Raw genomic sequence first — 18,078 nt, 5'->3', positions numbered from 1 at the left:
CTTGTCCTGGGATACTTAAGTCATGTTAACCTTTGAACCTGTGTCATCTTTTCTTCCAAACTTAGTCAGCTGAGGCTATTAAAGTTCACACTTAAAATTAACCTCTTGTCTGTTGGGTCTTATGAATGTCCTAATGTGTAGCTTGTGGTTCTGACCTACGGTCAGTGACTGTCAGCAGCACAGCTGAAATAATCAGCTTTTTTCAGCATTTGAAATCATAAGAAGAAAAAAAAATAAGAAAAATAACCAGGCAATACGTATACAGACTGTTTATACCCTAACATCAGATGGACTTTTTTGCAGGAAAATAAATTACCTGATAAATAGCTTGCTTGTATAGTAAACAGATTAGACCTTCATGCCATTTAAAAGAAGAAAACTACTTTGTAACAGGAAAATTATTTTTATATCTCCTATCTCACCTGGTGCATTTCCTTTCCATTCCACTGATAATTTCAACATACTTTTTATGAAGAGCAATTCCAGACCCCATTATTGTTCCAAGCTCTGACATTCACATAGGAAATGAAAAACTGCCCTAACCTTCCTTCCTGCTCATAAAGTCCTGGAAAAGGTGGATAAGACCACAGAATCTTTTGACTTAGGGTATAATTTTTTCTGCATTTGCATAAATCCCCCAGGCAGGCAGGAAGAGACAATATTTCAAACCCAATCCCAAATATTTCATTTGGAGCGGTTATCTCATAATTACAGAGCTGCTGCCAATTAGCAAAAAAAGAAACCTGTAGAATAATTTTGTGCTGTTAGACATGGAGGAAGGGATGGGGTTGATAGGCTTTAACATTTATTCTACATAGATACATAGTCTTGGACTAAAAAGGGCAGTCCCACAGAGTGACCACTGATTTCTTCGCCTGAAGGGTGCAAATACCTAGACACATTGATTAACACACTTTTTTTCATGAAGATGTTATCTCTTGTGGGACAGCCATTGTTGCCACAGTGATTTAACAGAACAATGCAATACTATAGGCAATCCGAGGCATAGACTTTATTCATCTACCAAAAATGCACTGAGAATTTAGAGATAATATAATTATCTTTGGCAGGTTATTAGTGTCCACATGCAGAACTTCCCTGGAAGCCTGACAGCTGCAGAGAAAAAAAGTTTTCTTTTCAACATCACTTGAAACCCAGCATCTGTAATAGCAGGCACCCCCAACATCACGTGGGTCCAGAACACAGTGGGATGAAAAGGATTATCCTTGGGTCATCTGCAGTTCCCACTGAGATACTTCCTCTTCAAACATCTGACTCCCCTTTTCCTCACTAGCAGAGCAAACTTTGTGATTTAAGGTCTTTGATACCTCACATCTTATTCTTGAAGGTTTCTAACCCACTTATTTGCCCCTCTGCACACGTACTACTTAGGTTTGTAGAACTGATAAGAACACAGGCGGCTCAAGTCTTTTACAATAAACACACGAGGCCGTGTAAGGACAGGATGGAGCACGAGGTGATAATGAGAACTTTTCAGAACTATTTAGCATTATGAACCAGACATGTCCCGCCGTATCTCTCTAAATAAAGAATCTCTGCACCACTTTTTGAAAGTGAAAAAATGGGTGTTTGTCCTCACTTTAACATCAGACCCTGTTCTTGGGCACGAGGTCAGGGTTACCTTTGAATAAGTGATTACTGGCCTTTTGGCCAAACAAAAGCATAAAGGATGATCTTACTCAGTATAAAAGGTCCACTCATCACTTCTCTGGCTCAGGGATGAAGCAGACACCTCCCAAAGCATGGCTGCCTACAGCAGGTTACAAGTGGAGCTGCCACAAGCATGGGACCTTTCCTATCCTCTGTGCCTCGCTAACTGCTCCAGTGCAGACTTGTTATGGATCACTTATGTGTTCCTATACTACATGCCTGCAAGCACATGGGCTCTAGCTTTGCATGGAGATTCAGTGTCAGAAGGATGAGCAGATGCAACCTTCAGTGTCACCTCAAGGCCAGCTTGAATGAACAATACAAATTATCAACTGTTACTGCACCAGATCCCTGATGTAGAAGAAATGCCATGTCACCACTGCTTGACAGTCAAATCACTTATGTCGAAGTCCCAGAGTGCTTGAAATCAGCTGGATCTCTGGGTGAGAAATGGGGAAACTCTGTAGTTTCTCGTATGCTACAGAGTGTGCAACTGTTAGCTCATTCCTGCAATGGGTTTAACATGTTGAAGATCATATCAAGTGCAAATCTGATGACTGCAAATGTGTCAAAGCAGGGAGGATAAAAGGCTCCTGCCCATTAGCATTCTCCAACTAAAGAAAGACCACCTGTGGATCGTTATTTACATTTGACAATCATAAAATCACATCCCTGTAAGAGATCCTATGACTCACTGATTCTGATCCATCCCAAATGACAAGGATGGGTCGTTGTCTATGAAAATTTAAGGAATATGCTGTGTTGCTTTAAGAAGGCAGCAATGTGAATCAAATACTTTACAGTGGACAGTGCCAACAAAATTAGGGCCAGGCCTTGTTCCTGCTGAAATCAGTTACTATTTTGCTACCGATTGAAATGAAAGCTGAATCAGACTTCATAACTACTTTTCTGAGTACTTTAATAGCCAGCCCTGTGTTTTTATAATGTCTGTATTTAAGCGGCTTATTCATTTAACAACATCCTTTCTCCTTCATTTATGTCACAAATAAACAGAAATTGTTGAGCTGATGCCTAAAAAGGGAAAAAAATAATGCAAATATTTGCTACAGTAACAACTGAAAAATGGGATTCACCTCTGGCCCCACATTTGTTAGGGATAAATTGGGTCTAGTAATTTTTATTGCATTCACTATAAAACCGACCACACACTAGTTTCTTTGAGAAATGATTAATCAGGGCTTTAAAAACCTTTGCTTGGCTCCTAGGACCTGTAACACCTTAGGATGTACAGAGTGTATCTACTGAAGAGACTCACTGCTTCACCTCCCAATCTGTTAATAAAAATACAATTACTGTTATGACTACTAAGAAGTGGGTACTGAAGGCTTTGCCTACTGTCAGCCTGACAGCAGAAGGTGTGACATTGTCTGTTTTTGCATCAGTCACCCAAATGAAGAATAATCTGCCCCATGTGGATATTGATATGACTAGATTGTGCCATTTGGGCCTGGTGCCAAGTAAGTGGAGCCTGATAGCTCCAAGCTGTCTGCTGTGGAGGATAAACTTACAACTCTTTAAGTTAGAAATATCGTTTGAGTTTCCTGCTGTTGGGGTCTTTTGGGTTTTTTTGATGTCCAGAAAGGATCACCAGAATGGACAAAACCTGCCATACTTTTCATCTTTCTGGTGAAGCTTTTCCAATCTCTTTTCCACATCTCCAACCAAAATGACCGTTGGCTAAGTGCCATCATGCATTTTTTTAAATAGACTATGAAAGCAAAGCAAAAATAAAGTGGAGGGGGAAAAAAGAAGGAAGAGCAATGTAAATGAGGAAATTAAGATACAGAACAATATAATTAACAAACAGGGAGAAAATTAGGGACAACCTGCAATTTTTTCACTTTTCATTTCAAGTTAGTAGAAGGAGAATCGAGATGGAAAGGCCAAGAAATTCTTACAGCTGATGGTACCACCACTTTTCCTCAGATCCCAGCCACACTCAACCTCTTCGTTGTGCACTGCATGATATTGTTCTGATACCCAGCAGAGCAAGGAGTTAGTTAATGTTGGAAAGCAAGCCAAATAGGTGTTGTTTGATACAAATGATACATGTTGTTGTTATCATGTGAAAACTGCTGTTCCATTGATCTTATAAAATAAAAAGGGAGCCTGGTGTGGCTCTGGTTGGGGACATAGCCTGAGTGATCAGGCTGCAGTCACACATATACGTAGACGCTTAAGGACTCTGCGAAAGCAGGGTCTATAAATGCAATGTATGGCTTGTAGAGAACTGGCTCATGTTTCAGCCTGCAGATTAACCAGAGAGATTTCAGGGAAGGAGCAAATCCTGTCCCTGTTTCTAGTGCAGCTGCCAAAAGCTTCTGATGCAGTTTACACCTCCAGAGACTATAGGGGAAAAAACACCTCACAAAGTTTCAGCTGGCAAGTGCATCGGGAAGGCCTCTCCTTGTCTCAGTGCCACCACTCACACCCAGAGACAGGGTCTCTTATAACCTTTCATATGGCCTGAGAAAGGCCTAGCCAGTTCCTCTATTTTCCGAGTAATAAGAAAGAGCAGAAGAAACTTTGCAGTTTATGGACACAATAATCTCATTAAAGCTTCACCGTGGCTTCCAGAAGTTTTAATAAACCAGCTGGTTAATCACAATAATATCCCTCCCCCCTTCACTTTATGGAAAGTTCCTGCGGTCAGGAAATATAAAACTCTCAACACGTTGACCACAGCAAGGATTACAGCCTCATGCAGTGACACTTTTCCAACTGTAGATCTTGTGTGCTGCGCAAACCTCAAACAACCTCATAAATAAGTTTGAAGCAGACCTAACGCCAGGCTTTCCAAGGAGAACATCAAGAGTGATTCTGTTAATGAGGTCTGGCTGGAGCTGAAACACCTCTCCTAAGTGTGTTATTTTTAATCAAGTCATTTCCAGCAGGAATCTTTATAGAAGTGTGCAGTGATTCATTCCTTAAAATTTACACTTGAAGGCCCCAGTCCTGGGCCACTGATGTCACTGAAAGCTTTAGCCGTGATGGATGGGTGTTGAATCAGACACCACGGCCTTGACACTCCATGACTTCACACCCACAGATCAGACTAGAATCCATGTCCTAAGACTCTCATACCTTAGAGACAAGGCTGGGAGCACGATCCAACAGCTCACCTCTATAACAGATAAGACAGTTAGTAACAAACTAGAGAACTCTTCTTGCGTTTCATCACTACTGTCCAGAGCTGAGTTAACATGCTGCCCTCCTGAGGCTCACAAGAGGGGTGCTCCTGAACACCCCGAGGGGCCCAGCCCAGCAAGTGTGCTCTGCTCTGAGCTGGGTGGGTGAATAACGAGTGGTGTCACTTCCAGCTCATGACCACTTTTGTTCAAAGTGTAGCTGAAGCAAGAGCTGCTTTTGTACAGGAAGGAGGAGAATGAAGGTTAGTGTCCTGCCCCACATGAAAGATTTCAGGCCCCTGTCTCCCAGTGAAGTCCCTTAAACCACCAGGCTACGTTAGGAAAAAAAATAGTCTCATTCCCTCATGGTGCAAGTAAGCTACTGTGAAACCAGGAGTGAAGAAACAGAAGGGAGTACCATTTCCCTTTGAACAGCTGTTTTGCCTCCTAGACCTACCTCTGTGTTATGAATAGTGGCAAGTGTTAAATGTGGAGACTACATTCAAAGATCCTCCGCTACTAGCAGAAATGATGTGTTCCTGCTATCAAAGCTTACAAATGAAAGCAGAGCAACATCAAGCAGCTGAGAAGGCGTCAGAATAAAGTGGATGTGGTGAGCACATCTGTGACGCTAAAGATACAGTGAAAATTGAACTCATGTCCTTCCCATTAGGCCACAAAATCTGAATCCTCCTTGGTCAGACTGAGAGGATCTCCCCTACATGTTACAACTTAAATCCACTTAAAAAGCAACACAGGACAAGGAAGGAAGAAAGTCTACGCTAGCAATGAGAATGCTGGAGAAGCGCAGTTCTTTATATCTGAACACCTCAAAGGGCTTCTTAGCACAAAATAAGTTGCAATGCTCATCTTTATACCACTTATCTGTGCCTAATTTAGCAACAGTTTTAGACACAGAATCACAGAATCACACAATAGTACGGGTTGGAAGGGACCTCTGTGGGTCATCTAGTCCAACCCCCCTGCCCAAGCAGGGTCACCTACAGCAAGCTGCACAGGACCTTGTCCAGGCGGGTCTTGAATATCTCCAGAGAAGGAGAATCCACAACCTCCCAGAGAAGCCTGTTCCAGTGCTACATCACCCTCAGAGGGAAGAAGTTCTTCCTCATGTTCAGACGGAACTTCCTGTGCCTCAGTTTGTGCCCATTGCCCCTTGTCCTGTCACTGGGCACCACTGAAAAGAGCTTGGCCCCATCCTCCTGACACCCACCCTTCAGATATTTGTAAGCATTTATAAGGTTCCCTCGCAGCCTTCTCTTCTTCAAGCTGAACAAGCCCAGTTCCCTCAACCTCTCCTCGTAGCAGAGATGTTCCAGTCCCCTCACCATCCTCGTAGCCATGCGCTGGACTCTCTCCAGTAGCTCTTCATCTTTCTTGAACTGGGGAGCCCAGAACTGGACACAGTACTCTAGATGAGGCCTCACTAGGGCAGTGTAGAGGGGAAGGAGAACCTCCCTCGTCCTGCTAGCCACACTCTTCTTGATGCACCCCAGGATCCCATTGGCTTTCTTGGCAGCCAGGGCACACTGCTGGCTCATGGTTAACCTGTCGTCCACCAGGACACCTAGGTCCCTCTCCGCAGAGCTGCTCTCCAGCAGGTCCACCCCAAGCCTGTACTGGTGCATGACGTTGTTCCTCCCCAGGTGCAGGACCCTGCATTTGCCTTTGTTGAACATCATCAGGTTCCTCTCTGCCCAGCTTTCCAGCCTATCCAGGTCATGTTGAATGGCAGCACAGCCTTCTGGTGTATCTACCACACCTCCCAGTTTTGTGTCATCAGCAAACTTGCTGAGGGTACATTCTAACTCTTCATCCAGGTCGTTGATGAAGAAGTTAAATAAGACTGGGCCCAGTACTGACCCCTGGGGGACACCACTTGTTACCAGCCTCCAACTAGACTCAGCGCCGCTGATGACAACCCTCTGAGTTCTGCCATTCAGCCAGTTCTCTATCCACTTCACCGACCACTCATCCAGCCCACACTTCCTGAGCTTCCCTAGGAGGATATCATGGGAGACTGTGTCGAAAGCCTTGCTGAAGTCGAGGTAGACAACATCCACAGCTCTCCCTTCGACTACCCTGCCAGTCATGTCATCGTAGAAAGCTATCTGATTGGTCAGGCATGATTTCCCCTTGGTGAATCCATGCTGACTACTCCTGATAACCTTCTTTTCTTCCACCTGCTTCATGATGGCCTCCAGGATAAGCTGCTCCATCACCTTTCCCAGGATGGAGGTGAGGCTGACCAGCCTGTAGTTCCCTGGGTCCTCCTTCTTGCCCTTTTTGAAGACTGGAGTGACATTGGCCTTTCTCCAGTCCTCGGGCACCTCTCCTGTCCTCCAGGACCTCTCAAAGATGATGGAGAGTGGCTCAGCAACGACATCCGCCAGCTCCCTCAGCACTCGTGGGTGCATTCCATCGGGGCCCATGGATTTGTGGACATCCAGATCACTGAATCGATCCCTCACACAGTCCTCCTCGAACAAGGGAAAGTCGTCCTCTTTGTAGGCTTCTTCTCTTACCTCCGGGGCTTGGGATTCCTGAGGGCCCGTCTTAGCACTGAAGACCGAAGCAAAGAAGGCATTCAGTAGCTCTGCCTTCTCCGCATCCTCCGTCACCAGGACACCCGCCTCATTCAGCAGCGGCCCCACGTTGTCCCTAGCCTTCCTTTTGCTGCTGATGTAGTTGAAGAAGCCCTTCTTGTTGTTTTTGACATCTCTTGCCAGCTTCAATTCCAGGTGAGCCTTGGCCTTCCTCGTCGCATCCCTGCATGCTCTCACCACGTTTCTGTACTCTTCCCAAGTGGCCTGCCCCTCTTTCCACATTCCATGGACCTTTCTCTTCTGCCTGATCTCCGCTAGAACCTCCTTGTTTAACCATGCAGGTCTCCTGCCTCCTTTGCTAGACGTGGCCTCTTAGTTCACTAAGTGGATCACTAAGCTTAAAAGGCAACTCATAGCATCTCCTTCACATCCGAGTCCCTGCCAAGTCCATCGAGAAACAAAGACGTGTAGATGATGTTCATCCAGCCCATCTAGATACTCCTGTCAGGATGGCACAAGCCAGCTATTGGAAGAAATTCTCTCAATCCATACAGGGGGAACCTCTGCAACTTAAACAGGTGCCTACCTTAAAGACAATTAAAATCTAGTGAGATTAACTTTAGTCCCTTAGAAAACAACCAGAATATGGCTCTCTATCCCTGTTTATGTATATGATAACTGAGGGGCAAAGCAGCTGTTCAAGCAGAGCTGAGTGCAGGCTGCATTTTTGCCTCTCTCCCATGCCATGTCTCTACTCACTGAGTCGCCTTGTTTCTCTGCTCCTGGAAATTTACTATTTCTGGATAATGGTACCCAAGTAGCTGTTTAATTAACGACCCCATATAGCCAATTTTATTCCAGAATTCTGGAATAGCTATTCTGGTAAATTCTGAAGTGTCAAGAAGCCCTAAGGCATATGAAGAGAACTGTGTGCCTGCCTCAATGAGAAGCTGTTAAAAGGAAGGTGAAAATAATAGGGAACTTGCCTATATTGGTAAATGGCAATGCAAGCGTTGCTGGTAGCATCGTTTTAAATCATTCTGGCACACAAAAAACTAGAGCTGCACTACTACTTTGGAGAGGGAAAGAAGGATTGAACTAATTCAACTTCTTTTTAGATTCACACATGGTCTTCCAGGTTACAATTTACCCATTAGCTGAATTCACATTTCAAATAGTTTCTTTGAGGCATCTTGGTCTCAAGTCTATGAGCTGTTCATTGTATATGTTTGATATATGAAAAATCAAGCTGAACTAATTAGTTTTTATTAGACGCATAGTTTATGATGTGTTAGCTTTTTGCCTTGATTGGATTAACTTAGTTCTTAGAAACACGTGTTATATGTAAAAAAAAGTATTTGAAAATACTTCTGCCACAAATATCCTCTAACAGTCATCAGAAATTCTTTGTTTGTACAAACTTTCCTGCAGTAAACTTACAGGCAAAACTAAACTTTAAAAAAAAAATAATACTCTGAGAACATGAACACAGAAAAAAATACATACAGAATTTTATATGAGCGAGTAGTCAATGTTTTGTAGACTAGCCCAGCACTGTTCACTGTTGGGTTCATTAATTACATCCACTAGTTTTGTAGGCCTTGTTCCTGGTACTGAGTCCTTCTGCATTCATGTTCAGCTGCGGTAAAGTCAATGACATTGCTTGTGACTTCGACCACACCAGCAGAAGGGCTGTCCCAGCTAACCCTGCAGTTTAGAAAACCCATGCTGCATTTTGATTACCCCTCAACACTCACCTCTCACACCCCTTGTTCCAGAAACACGGTCTTGAACATGATCTCTTGTGGTCCTACTGTTGCCACCCTGGTTTCTGAGAGTCCTCCCATCACGCACCAGCTCCATCGCATACACACTCAGCCACACTCACCTTCAGCTTAGATCATGCCCTCCTCCCTCCACTAACATGTACTCACTCAGACACTTTCACATTTGGTTATATACCCAACTCCTGGCACTCACATTCAGTTATGTTCAGAGTGCTACACCCACACTTAATTACAATCACACCCTCACACTCCCCATTCAGTTACACCACCAGTGCTGCCCACCTCCCCCCACGCTCAATTATAATCACATGTGATTAAACCTGCAATTCTGCACCTACGGTGTTATCCTTCACTGGCACTCGCATCCGCTTATGCTCAACAGCCTTCACTGGGATGCACGTCTGCTCGTCACATTCATGCATGCATGGAAACACCAGATTTCTTCTTTATCCTGACAGCGGAGGGTTTTTAGATTTTCTTTCAGCAACACAAAGAGCACCCAATTCTTACCAACGAACAGAAAGAGCTGCTGTTCCCATGGAATGTTGCCTTCGCAGAAAATAACCTTCAATCTTTATTTTGTACCTCTCGAAGAATGTACGCTGTGGTTGGTTTTATTTTAGTACCTAGCAGGAATGAAGATCAAGGTGCCATTTCACAAAACGTTGGGCACATGAAACAAAAGACAGTTCCTACCCTAAAGAGACTGAGGCTGCAACAATCTTTCAGGTGGAGAAAGCAATGGACTTTTTTATGGAGGAATACTAAGGTCACCTACTCAGTCCCCTGTTGCATCTATGGAAATGTTATGAAAGCAAAATACTGAAGTTCAATAACACATGGCCAATTACTCAGCACTTTAGTGACTCGTTGTCCAAGCAGTCTGCAGTTGTCTGACACAACCCGTATGTCCAGAATTTTCTGCGTGACTGCGTGGCCATCTTTTGCAGTTTGGAAATGATGATGTGCAGGTGAAATGCTGCTTCTCCTAAAGTCGGCAAAAAGGTTGTTCAGTGACCATGGACCCATGGTCTTCCTAACCATGTCTCACCTTGGAGGTGTGTGAAGCCCACACAAATGCTAACAAGAAATATGGGCTGCTATGGGGCTGTTTTCACCAGAGACATTCAATTCCAGGAACACTAACCATAGTCATGAATATTAATGAAAGCTCAGAAGGAAAAGAGGATAGAAAAAATGTTGTGTAGAGACACTTTAGAGGCATAAACAGAGCAAGCGTCATCTGTACCAACCCATGTGCACCCGGATGCACAGACACCTTAATATTTTTTCCAGTATTTAAAACCCACAGCCAGTCTGAACCAGACTAAAGAGGAAGCTCTGATAATCTAAAGTAATTTCCAAAGCAGGTTTTGATTTAGGAAGATAAAGCAAAGCTCTGACTCAGAAGGCAAATTTCCAATTGCATATTCCTGACAGAAACTTGGACTTGGGTTTTTTAAATCAAGGCATAGAAATCCCAATGAAATTCAAACCAGTTCTTCTAGAAGAAACAGCGAGGGGGGGGGGGGGGGGGTGGCAGAAAAGGAACATAAAAAGGACAAAACCACCCAAACCTAAAAAACACCCTGCAGGATGAGACAGAGCCTATGGAGAAGTGCCTGCTGCCACAATAGGATACACATGGCCTGTTCAAAGATGCCTTCGCAGGGAGCCAGGCCACAAATAAAACAAGACATGTGGTGTGGGGTTGAATTGGCCACTTTTTTATTAAATAAACAATTGATCCAAATCAAGTCACTCTAAATCATTTAGGAGGTCTTTGTTGATCCTGACCAGAACTAATACGTGCAGATAACCTGCACTTGGTCTTATAATGATCATCCCCTGCACAGCTACCACCCATCAGAAATCCCACTTCTGTGTATCTCAAGGAGGCAGGAGAAAAGATGAGGGAGAAGACAGGAAGGGACTAAAACAGTAGGAACAATCTCTTTTCATCATCCAAGCATCTTAAGCAGTGTCTGAGCCTGAACAGATACAAATGGCAAAGGGGGAGAGCATTCTGGCATTACAGGGGTGGCACACCCTTTCTGTGCCCGCCACCGTGTGTTGTGCCCGGTGTCACATGCAGGGAGGACTAAAATACCATGACTGCTCCTACCATCATTCTTGACAAAGTCAACAGAAGGGGGTTAGAAAAGTAAGCAGGGCAAAATGCCTCCTGCCATTTGCCCCCAGAAAGATTAAAAGCCAGATCTTTGCTGCAATCTGATGACATTAAAGATGTTATTTCTAACATAAATTTTAAAACAACATAAGGAAATTGGAGGGTGTTTCACAACAGCGGTTGTCATAACCAACAAAGATCAAAAGGGCAACACCGAAAGAGTATTTTGACAAAAAGTCTTGCAAAACTCTGCTGTTAGAAGAGGGTGAGATTAGGGTTAGGCTGTTGTGAATACTCCAGGTTCACTCCTGATTATTGTGGCTGCAGACAAGTTATTTTGCTCCACTGGTCTTGGATGACTTTTAGATCAGAGACCCTGTGGTCAACGCTTTTCAAAGATGCTGTTGACTGCTTGCTCCTCGTTCTTTTTCAGGACCCCATATTTTAACCACCTTAGAGAAGAAAACCTTTTTTAAAAAGATATACTAAATCTAACCACTCCATAGGACTCTCTTATGTATCCTACAAAAATGGGAGCATTATGGAAAATGCAGTTTGATCCTGATGTAACTGGGATAACACCTGTGATTTTCTGCCATACTTAAGGGAAGGATTAGGGCAAAAAACCAAAGATCTGGGTTCAGAAGATCGAAAAGCATGATGAAGACAAGAAGGATTACATCTGCTACTAACATGAAAAAAAAATTTTAATGGTGTCACTATATAGGAGGTGCATTCTTCTTTTCGGCTGGTGTTCAGTCAGTGCCTAGAGATGAAGGTGATGTCAAAATATGAAAAATGCCTTCAGTGTAGTAGTTTTCTGAAGGCTTGATCATGCTGGACTAGTCCCAGCCCTGAGGCTCCTTCAGGATCTCACCAAAGTTCCTCTGGCCCCACTGACATCCCAGTGCTCAGTTAAATTTCTCTTGTGAGTGTTTTTGCGGATTTCCACCCAAAACAACTCAGATAGGTTGTTTTTAGCTGACTTATTTCCTACGGACTAAAGGAAAGGAGAAAAAGCAAGCAGCACAATCTGTGTTATTATTAAAACCGAAATGATAATCGGGATAAAGCAGAGAGAAACTTTGCAACAAAAAGATCCAGATTAAGATTTTGGGTTTACACCTCTCAGACGGCTTGTGGGAAAACAGTAATAACAACAACAATAATCACAGGAACAACAAAAATGTGGGATCCCAATGCCTGTGCCCAGAGTGAGAATAAAAAATGCAAAGCCTGGGCCACCTCGCCTTTAATTTCCTAACTGCTGTTTTGTAAGGCTGTGTCATGCTTCTCAGTTCAAACACGCTTTGGCTCTTTATTATTCATGGGCCTTTTTCTCAGTCAGTGGTGTTGAATAATAAAACAGCCCAGGATCAAATGGGCCAATTCTCCACGCCTGACACCAACTGCTACTGTTCGCTGGGCTCTGCCAAGCGTTGCCTCTGATAATGAGTGGGATTTGGTTAAACAGTAAATTAATGAATAATGAAATATCCAGGTTGATCAGTTAGAGAGCACGCTTGCTTTGCCCCCGGCCAAATGCTTGGGGCAGAAATTACTCTCAAACGGCACTTGCCTGTGTGCTGGGCTGGATAACTATTTTACAGCCTATTGCTTGACAGGATGTTGGGAAGGGGGCGAGGGGAAGGGGGGAGGTCGGGGAAGCAAAGCGGGCAGGGCAAGCTCCTTAGCACCCGGCACGGAACGGAGAAGGGGCCGGTCTGGGGCCGTGCGGATCCCACCAAGAGGGGGAGAGGGTCGCAGAGCTGAAGGAGCTGGTCGTGAGGCTGGGGGAAGGACGAGCTCCCTCCTAGGGCTTCCATTCTCCTCTCCCAACTTTAGCAGGGGATTACCTTGACCCTGGCTGTCACTGGGGTTGACCCAACTTTTCTCCTCCCCCTCCCCCCGCCCCCGTATCAGCTGCCAATTCTCGCCTTGCATTAGCCCTGTCCGAGCGTGTTTCGGAGCGGGGGCCATCCCCCCTGGCAGGGGCTGTAGCCCGGAGTGCCGAACGAGCCTCCCGGAGCCGTGTGTCAGGTGTTTTTGGCAAATAAAAGAGACCGTGAAAGGCTGCCTGCGTGGGGCTGGGGTAGCTGCAGATAAACAGGGAGAGACCGAGAAACAGCGTTGCAGCAAGGAGAAAACAACCCTGTAGCCTTCATTTTCTGCGCCTGGAGAGATGAGTAGCTGCAAAATATTTCCCGCAGGTCAGTAGCACGAGTAGGTATATGCACATAAACACACACACGAGATTTCTACAGCTAGAGGAGAGGGAAAAGCCCTACTTTGACTTTTAAAGCCCTACTCTGACTTTTCACACCCCTTCTCCAGAGTCGTACAACGCCTCAGCCCAGGGTATGTTTCGGGGATGGGGTGTGGAGGGGGTATTGCTTCACCTTAGTGAGAAAACCGCTATAATTATCACCTTTTTATTCAGAAGGGGAAACTCTCTGTAACCAACCCTCCCTTCCCCTTTCTTTTTATGATTATTCTTTGCAAACTTTATAAACAAGCCCATACTTCCCAAACCAAGACACAGCGGGGGGGGGGGGGGGGGGGGGGGGAAGGAGGGGAGGGGGGGATTCAAAAAACCCTGTTTCCAAAATGCGAGTTTACAGGTCGGGACTGAGTTACTTTCCCTCATGTCACTCCGAAGTTAAAGTTTAAAGAAACCTTTGAAGCGTAAGGAGGGAGGAGGTCCCTGCTACGCCTCGGCCATGGCCCCCGTCTTTCCCCCCCGGCAGCCGCCGGCAGCAGGGAAACCCTCCAGACTCCTGCTGCAATGGCAGGGACCCAGGAAAGCGAGACTGGAGGGCTTTAAGCCTGCACTTTCTCGGTCTTCTCCGCTCATCTGCCCGCACGGCGTTGCGTGAGCAGCGGGTGAGCAGGCGGCTCTCTGGGGCAGGGTGAAGCCGGTGTTTTATTTTTTCTCGTCGAACAAAACCATCTCCCACCTTCACCGCTCGATGTTAATATTAAGATCCACAACTTTTCGTTTTAAATGTTTCACCTCGTTCCTTCCGGCTTGCTTTATACCAATTTCAAATAGATTTTACAATCCAGCCAATTTCCGTGAAAAGCATTTATCCAGAAAAGCTTCCTAGCCCCACTTGCAGTTCTTCCACCACCAACCCTTCCCATTTTTTCCCATTATTACACTGTGATTTTCTATACAGGGCTGGAAACAGGCTCCCTTTTTTTCCCAGCCGAAACAGGATCTCCTCTGCACTGAAATAAAACACAGGATAGGGGAGACCGGGGTTTTCTCTGGTCCCGATCGTTGCTCACGGGTTTTGGGAAGTGCTCCTGCAGTTTTCGGGGGGGGGGGAGTTTGTGGGGGTTTTGGGGTTTTGTTGTTGTTGTTGTTTAATTTTTTTTTGTAATTATTATTTATTGTTTTGGCTTTGCAGGCGACAGCAGTTTTCGGCGAAGTCACTGGCAGTTTTTCAGGAGCGAGGACTGCCGTGTGATGCTCAGTGCACCAAGAGCGAGAGAAACTGTTGCTAGCGCTGATTTCATGAGGCGAGAGATCTCCCCCCTGGTACTTTGATGGATCTTTACAAGCAAATGTCCACACGCCTTTCATTCACCTTGGCATTTTAAGCGAGTAAAACTACGGATAAGATTTCAGCTGTACCCAACGCTCTTTGTAAAACTCAGCACGCACTAGTTTATCCCCTGGAAAGACCCAAACGTTTCTGCTTTGAAAAGGAAACGTTCCTCTCGACCGGAGGAAAGCATCCTCCTCCTCGCGTGCTGTCGGAAGGTGACGGCCGTTCCGCGCGCGCCGCTGTTTATTTAACAGCACTAATCAGCAGGGGCAGGGCACCCCCCCACGCCGGGGAACCGGGCAGGTCACGCTGCACCGGGCAGAGCTCGGGACAGCCCTCGCCTTCGCTTTAAAAACACTTTGCCGGGTATTAAACTGCTAAACTATTTTGGGGGTTTGTTTTGGGTTTTTTTTTGGTGGTGGGGACTTTGTCATTTGCCCCACCCGGGGCAGATCCGAGGCGAGAGGGGGGGAGGGGTATAAGCATTGTTGCCTCTGAATATTCGGGTGAGAAATACACGCGCGAAACCACACACACTCTTGTAATTTCGGTGTTGTTTGGAGGAAGCTCCAAAGTAATTGCGGTGATTTCGTAATTGCGTGAGATTCTGTTTTTTCCAGCTTCGTATTAAGGAGAGACTATAGAGACGCTTTTAACTCGTAAATCCCCAGAGGTCTGCTTCTCCCTCCCCCAGAAAGCGGTCACAGGCAGAGGGGAGACTTGCTGGAAGGGAAACCAGGGCAGCCCTTCCTCCTCTACCCCGGGGCTCCGGATCAGGCCCAGGGCCCCGCTGCGGGACCCCGGGGTCCGGGGAATGAGCGGAGAGCAGAGCCCCGCGCTGCGGGGAGGGAGCCGGGGGGGACCGGCTATTGCAAGAGTCTGTTGCAAGGGTTTAATTCCAAAGGCAAAAAAGAGGAGCATGTTTTTCCCCCCTTATCTCATCGAAGTTAGTGGTGGTGAGCGAATGCGACCGACTCCGCATGACGGAGCTGAGCTACGCACAGTTGTGTCACAACATATAACACGATGTCCTGGTACAGCTGTGCACATGCACGGACACACGTCCAGCTACGGGGAAAAAATATGTGCGGGTGCCTGTTTGCGAGAGAGACAGTGAAAACAAAAGATTTCAGTGAATATCTTTGTACCGGGGATTATTCAAGACATTTGACTAGTTCCATCATAGGGACAGCAGATGTTATTTATGAGGTCTTGTGTAAACGTGGGCCATACGATGCAGGTGGGGAGGGAAAAGAAAATTTAAAAAAAAAGCAAAAGAAAAAAAAAAAAAAGAAAGGAGTTCACCCTAAAGCAATGAAAGACAAAAATGATGTTTATGACTATATAAATCAAGGTGAAGTTTTGTAATGGAAACTAGAACTACCTAGAGTTTAAAAAAGAGACTGGGGCAAGGCAGCAGAGACGGAGAGAAGGTCCCCGCTGGTCATGACTGGGAAAGCAGATTATAACATCAGACCGGTGGGGAGGGGAAGTTTCAATGAGCAAGGTTACTGCTGCTATTCATTTAATTTTAACCTTAGCTGCGGGGAGAAAGTTGAAAAGGAGATGGATGGGAAAGAAGGAAGAAAGGAAGAGAGAGAGAGAAGGAAAAAAAGAGAAAGAGAGAAAGAAAGAGGTAAAGAAACAGAGAGAGAGAGAGGTAAAGAAAGAGATAGAGAGAGAAAGAGAAAGAGGTAGAGAGAGAAAGAGAGAGAAAGAGGTAAAGAAAGAGATAAAGAGAGAGAGAAAGAGGTAAAGAGAGAGAGAAAGAGAGAGAGAAGGAGGTAAAGAGAGAGATAGAGCGAGAAAGAGGTAAAGAAAAAGAGAGAAAGAGCGAGAAAGAGGTAAAGAGAAAAAGAGAGCGAGAAAGAGGTAAAGAAAGAGATAGAGCTAAAGAAAGCGACAGAGAGAGAAAGAGAGCGAGAAAGAGGTAAAGAAAGAGAGAAAGAGAGAGAGAAAGAGAAAGGAGAGAGAAAGAGATAAAAAGAAAGCAAGAAAGAAATTGATCTTGGCTTGTTGAGGACCGTTGGGAAAATGCAGCAGAGCAGAGGAGATCAGCAGGAACTTTCCTCCTCTCCCGACACCCCCGCTCCCGGAGCCGCGGGTGTCCGAGCCCACCCCGCGCACCGCCGGCTGCGCCGGGGGGAGCGGGAGGAGACCCCGGCCCCGGGGATGGGCAGGGCACCCCGGTCGCCTCCCGCAGCAGCCAACTGTACTTCGTTATTAACACACACGGATCTGTCCTCTGATTTTGCAACTCCGAGACTGTCGTAGGGAGCCTGGGAAACTCGGGGTGAGCCCTTCCTCGCCTCGTCGGGTCCCACCTTAAAGGGGGCTCTCGGTTTCCACAAGCGGGTTCTTCTGCTAAGTTATAGCAGAGCTTTCCCTGGCGCATTTTTTATTTTTAATCCCCTTTTTACATAACTGTTGCACAGTTCTTGGACAACAGAGAAACTTCCTGATTCCGCCCCCCCGTCCCCCAAACCACCCTTCCAGACTCCGCTGGGAACCGCGAGAGCTCTTTTGAAAGTTTTCATGCAAAACACATGCTCTACTAAAAATAGTATCGTCCGTGCGATGAAAACAAAAGGAAACAACACGAAACAGAAAAGCGTGGCAAGCAGCCTGGCTTTTGGAAATCAGCTCCAGTGTCGCCGGTATTCCCAGCGCTCCCCGCCCGCGGTCATCCTTCACCCCCCACCTGCCCGCAGCTGGGAGGAGGGGGCTGGGGAAGCGGGGGTTTGGGGGTCCCCGCTCATCACCCTGGCAAAGCCCCGGTAAAAAGGAGGAAAGGGGAGGTAGGTGGAATTCCCTTTTCTCTTTTGCTCGCTGTTCCGCTCCTCGTTTTCCCCCTGCTCGGATCCCGGGCGCTGCTGCCCCCGCCGCCCCCCTCTCCCCCCTCCATTCCTCCACCCCGGGCCCCCCAAACTCGCTCCGGGCGTTTTTGCCATCACACCACGGAGAGAAAGTAGGTCACGGTTGAGTCCAAGCTTGGCTGAAGCCGAGGGAGCCGAGACTCGAAAGCTTCCCCATAAAACAGACTTTGGGGTAGTCGTTTGCAATGCTTTTATTATTATTATGAAGATGATGATGATTTATTTTGGACACCTTGGGCGATCATCTGAGTCGGCTCCTGTGGTCCAAGCTGGAAGGAGAGGGAGAAGGGAGATAGTTTGGGAGATGGAGGTGGGGATGGATTTGTTTTTTGCTATTTTCCCACCC

Source organism: Opisthocomus hoazin, chromosome 2, assembly GCF_030867145.1.
Source record: "Opisthocomus hoazin isolate bOpiHoa1 chromosome 2, bOpiHoa1.hap1, whole genome shotgun sequence".
Classification (NCBI taxonomy): Eukaryota; Metazoa; Chordata; class Aves; order Opisthocomiformes; family Opisthocomidae; genus Opisthocomus; species Opisthocomus hoazin.
The sequence above is the reverse complement of the archived record's forward strand: the minus strand, read 5'-3'. Positions refer to the sequence as shown.